Source organism: Vombatus ursinus, unplaced genomic scaffold (genome assembly GCF_900497805.2).
Source record: "Vombatus ursinus unplaced genomic scaffold, bare-nosed wombat genome assembly UNPS02014791.1, whole genome shotgun sequence".
Lineage (NCBI taxonomy): Eukaryota > Metazoa > Chordata > Mammalia > Diprotodontia > Vombatidae > Vombatus > Vombatus ursinus.
This window is the reverse complement of record NW_020954569.1, coordinates 54,645,621-54,651,109: the sequence shown is the minus strand read 5'-3', so window position 1 is coordinate 54,651,109 and position 5,489 is coordinate 54,645,621. Positions and strand designations below refer to the sequence as shown.

Below are 5,489 nucleotides of genomic sequence, written 5' to 3'. Positions count from 1 at the left end.
GCACTGGACCTAGAGTTAGGAAGTTCAAATGTGGCACCAGACACTTAGTAGCTTTGTGTGACCCTGGGCAAGTCTGTTAACTCTGTTGAAGTAGAAAAGGAAATGGCAAACCACTCCAGTATTTTTGCCAAGAAAACCCCAGATGGGGTCATGGAGAGTCAGAAATGACTCAAATGACTCAATGTCAAGAATATAAGTGTGTATGTGTAATTTCATTGGTGTAGGGAATTCCTAGTGAGTCAACTCAGACCACCAATACAGATCTATAGCTAAGTGCTAACTGCTGGCAATTTTATAGTCTTACAGAGTTACCTGGGACACTGGGAGGCTCAGTGACTTGCCCAGGATCGAAGTCAGTATATTATCAGTGGCTGTACTTGAACCCAGATCTTCCCTGTCTCATAAATTATTTACAATATATCATCTATGAGAAAATCATAGCCAGAGTCACCTTTAACCATCATTACAACTCTTGCCTTCTCAGTTCTGGAAACTGAGTTCCACATTCACTTCTCTCAAGATATCATTTAATTCTTTTCTCAAGAATTTCCTCATGTTTCTCCTGAAATAAGTTTTGCTAGTCCTTTTTTCTTGGGACTTACTATAGTTATCACAGTTAAAAGTCTCTTCAAAACAGTAGTTAAATTCTCATTCTCTTAGACTCCTCAAAGAATGACAGTTAAATTATAATTGTCCAAGATTCCATTTCCATTTCAAGATATAGAACAATATCTATAGTCTCTTTTGAATATGCTATTACAGCTAGTGTTACACATAAATGGGCAGAAAAGTACATTAATATGGGAGGAGCATCTACTCCTAATGATTATCCCTGTACTAAAGTTCACCCTAAATTTTCTTTAAACAAACTCTTAGGGATGATCCTCAGAATCATCTGTACCTAATTGTTTTTCATTAGGTGGTGTGTCATGGCCCTTATTTCCCACGCATTCAATTCTTTACCCTCCTTCTATGAATGCCTTTAGGTGGTTTAGATATTTCTTTTTCCTGGGTCTCCTCTTGTCCTGCTAACTTTTTTACTCTTTCCTGTTTTTTTTTTCAGTCTGGTTGACTTCTGAGCCTCTAAAAACAACACCCTCTTTCCCCACCTGCTGTAAGCCCAGTTTCTATGACACAAGTTGGAAATTATCTATCTATCTATCTGTCTGTCTATCTATCTATCTATCTATCTATCTATCTATCTATCTATCTATCTATCTATGTTAAGTTCTACTGCCTGTAACACACACAAATGCAAACCTCCACCATTTTGAGTATACATAACCTGAAAATTAAAGTGGATCCCCCCCCCACAATGCATCCCTGCATCCAACATCACATGCTTACAAAAGGAATTTTTAATGTTTAACCTAAATCAAACCAGTGTCAAGTTTGGAGGACTTAGTTTCAGGAGGTAGGAAATATTCTTTTCCCTGGGAGGTGGGACAATAGAATGACATGGTGGCAAAAGAATTCTTGAAAGGTCTTATAATTAAAAGATGGAATGATGAACATATGCATTCAATCTTAGCATAGGAATTCTCAAATACCCACTCATAAATTATTTTTCATTTCTCATTCCTCTGAGAGCAGGGGCCTAGTAGTATTATGTAGACAGTGAATAGACTGTACTTCAAGGTAGAGTGTACCAATAGGTGCCTCTCAAGCTTCCTTTCTCAATTAAATGGGGATAGGAGAATTATAGGCTTTAATCCTCTCTGAGCTGTGGCAGGGATTAAAACAAAAACATGTCTCACCTAGTCAGTAACCCTAGGAATCCACAAGACCTGAGCTGCTCAGATCAAATTCATTTTGAGAGCTAGCTGAAGGATTTAAGCTCCCCTTGATGAGATGCTGTAATGATTTGGAAAAGAAGTACAATGTACTAAACTCTGCAAAGGGCCTGCCAAGATCACCAACTTGGTTTTATCTCAGACATGTGGCACTTTCATTAACTTATTCATTTTAATTTGGCAAATTATTTGCTCTGAAAAAAAAAGTTACATGAGGAATAATGTTCAATTTGTTTTTCATGTTCTTTAAATGCTAATGATATGTATGAAGGCCTGCCCTCTCAACCATCCTCCTTCCTGTGATATATGATATAATTACAATGGCAATTGATCTTTGACCAAGACCTTGGTAAAATGGAATGGAAACCGCTTTTCATGTGCGAAGGTTATGGTTAAGGACGTTAGATCTGCTCAGGCTCTGGATTGGCTTACAAAGTGCTGTCTAACCCCACATATTGATTGCCTGTATTTCAGCCAGCTCCTTTCTTCTGCATGTGCTCTGAAGACAAAGCAAGGGAGAGCAGAAAAATTACCAGTTATTTGGAGCTAGTGAGCCTGTATCAGACAGAAGACAGAAGGAATTGAATGTAAGACTTAACCTTAGAAAGTTTAAAAAAAAAAAGGGAGGGGGGACTTTGTATGGGCTGTTAGACTGCCAAGAAGTGTGGTTTAATTATTTTGGATCAAGAAAACTGATAAATCTGTGTGTTCTGGATGCTTTTTAATATCTGAGTGATTTTGGGCAAGTTAGTTCATTGACCTGTCTTGAGTCTTGGCTTCCTGCCCTCCTCACCTAACAATGAAGATCACAGGAGATTCAGAGATCTGAAGAGCTGCAAGTGACCCAAGGAAAAATCTGCTGCCTCTGCTTTTGCAAATAAAGAAGCTAATGACCTGGAAGATCATTTGACTTAGCCAACATAAAACAACAAACTAGAACTAATACTAGAACCTGTGTCCTGTCTCATGCTATCCCCATTACACTATGCTACCTTTGTGTGAAAGCACTTTAAAAAGCAAAGCACAGTATAAAATGGTGAAGTCAGAAATCAAGATTCATACAAGATGGACTGCATGGGTTGGCGCCTTTCTGTATTGATGGATAACATGACCGCAATAATAAAACAATAAATCTATCAGCATATCTGAGGATGTCACATATTATTATTACTTTAGATATTATTTTGCCATATTTCAAGTGCCATTTCCTACAGAAAGTCTATTTTGATTCTCTCAGTTGCTGATAGATGAGCTCCAAATCACTGGTCTGTTAGGACCCCACCAGGGGGTCAGGCCCTCCCTGGAAGCTGTCATCCTTGTGAGGAGGGCTAGTCGAGCTCAGTCAACTTGGAAGTCCGTGCTCTCCACTGTTGACAAAGCCATCAGGGCTTGGGCAGCGTAGTAGGTGACCATGATGATCAGACGGCCCAAAGGCAGGGACTGGATGAAGGTGTCCCAGGCTAGGATGGCACCTGAAATGCTGAGGAACAGGCCGCCAAGTGCTGCAAGTGTCCCTTGGGCCTGTGCCCGCCACAGCATCAGACCCAGGATAGTGACATAGACAAACACAGGGAGACTCAGGCCAGAAGGGAGGTGAGGCTGCAGGACCCCAAAGTAGAAGAGGAACATGACTACCACAGACCCCAGAAGACCCTGGTACATCGGGACCAAGCCCAAGGCCCTGAGATAGAAGAGATGAGCCACTGCATAGGCCATCATGCCAAAGAGGATCCAGTTGGGCCAGGTGAGGAGAATGTCCCCTATGGCAGAGCAGAGGAGGCCTACCCAGATGAATTGGCCGTAGGGCCCCGATGGAGCAGTGTCATGTACAAAGAGAGCCAGACAGAGGATGGGGAGGCATTTGGTCAGGGCGCTGTTCCAGCTGGGCTCATCTGGGGGCAGCCAGAGGAGAAAGTAGAGGGCACAGGAGGCAAAGAAAGGCACCAGCTTCCGGATGAGCAGAGGATCTGGACTGTTTCTCCTCCCAGGTTCCCTTCCACCATCCTCCATGTTTGTCCAGACACCCTGAGAATTCTGTGACCTCAGAATGAGAGCTAGGTTCTAATCTTCATGACTTCAGGCTTGGACCATTGGAACCATATGTATGCTGGAGTGTGTGTGTGTGTGTGTGTGTGTGTGTGTGTATGTGTATGTGTGTGTATCTTTTGACCCAAAGATCCCATTTCTAGGCATATACCCCAAGGATGTAAAAAATTGCAGGTGGGAGGATTTTCTCATGTAACAAAAATATGCATAAGAGTACTTCTTATGTTAGTAAAAAACAATAACAACAAAACAAGTTGAAAACCCATCTGTTTGGGCATGGCTAAAAAAATTGTGGTGCACAATTGTAATGGGATATTATAGAAATGTAAGAAATGACAAATATGAAGAATTCAAAGAATTGGAAGAAACATATGAACTGATACATAATGAAGTAAGCAGACCCAGAATGTAGTATATACAATGACTATAACAGTATAAATGATAAGAAAAAAAAATGAATACAGTGTGATTAGAATAACCAAGGGTAAGAGTTGAGGAAATGTCCACCCACACTCCTTCTTTGCAGAGGTGAAGGATAATGGGTGTGGAATATTGTAAAGACTGTCAAAAACAACTGACATATTGATTAGTCTTATATAATTTCTTTATTTCTTTCATACTTTTTTTCTTTTTTATTCTTTATTGCATGGGATGGTTTTCTAGGTAGGGAAAAGAGAAGGGATTTATCTAGAATTGAAGGTGATGTAAAAACAAAAGATATCAATTTTGAAAGAACAAAAATTCATCTGATTTGCATATATGGCCATTCTTTTAATCATGCTGCCTGGCAACCTTTGCTTCAGTAGCCACAGCAGAAATATGCAATATTAAAGACCCTGCTGATTCCATTAGTGCTTCACATGATCTTCTCAATTAGGGGATCTGTTAGCATTTCCTTATTAGCCATTAAGTGATTTATTGATACCTGGGAATCTTGGCTTTTAAAGGGAAAATAACATCTTGACTGTTAAGAATAAATCAGAGAGATAAAGGTCATGTTTCTAAAACATGTAGAGAACTGAGTCAAATTTGTAAGAATACAAGTCATTCCCCAATTGATAAATGGTCAAAGGATATGAACAGGCAGTTTTCAGATGAAGAAATTAAAGCTATTTATAATAACATGAAAAAAATGCTCTAAATCACTGTTGATTAGAGAAATGCAAATCAAAACAACTCTGAGGTACCACATCACACCTATCAGATTGGCCAACATGGCAAAACAGGACAATGATAAGTGTTGGAGAATATGTGGGAAAATTGAAACACTAATGCATTATTGGTGGACTTGTGAACTGATCCAACCATTCTGGATAGCAATTTGGAACTATGGCCAAAGGGCTATAAAATTGTGCATATCCGTTGACCCAGGAATACCACTTATAGTTCTGTATTCCTAAGAGATCATAAAAATGATAAAAGGTCCCACATGTACAAAAATATCTATTGCAGCAGCTCTTTTTGTGGTGGCCAAGGATTGGAAATTGAGGGGATGCCCATCAATTGGGGAATAACTGAACAGTTGTGTTATATGAATGTAATGGAATACTATCGTGACATAAGAAATTATGAGCAGACTTCAGAAAAACCTGGAAAGACTTGCACGAATTGATGCTGAGTGAAGTGAGCAGAACCAGGAGCACATTGTAT

At 39.7% G+C, this 5,489-nt stretch overlaps 1 pseudogene; it reads right to left on the bottom strand.

Annotated features, from left to right (window-relative positions):
* Positions 1-3,131: 3,131 nt before the first annotated feature.
* Positions 3,132-3,803, bottom strand: LOC114047874 (annotated as a pseudogene).
* Between the last annotated feature and the right edge of the window lie 1,686 nt (positions 3,804-5,489).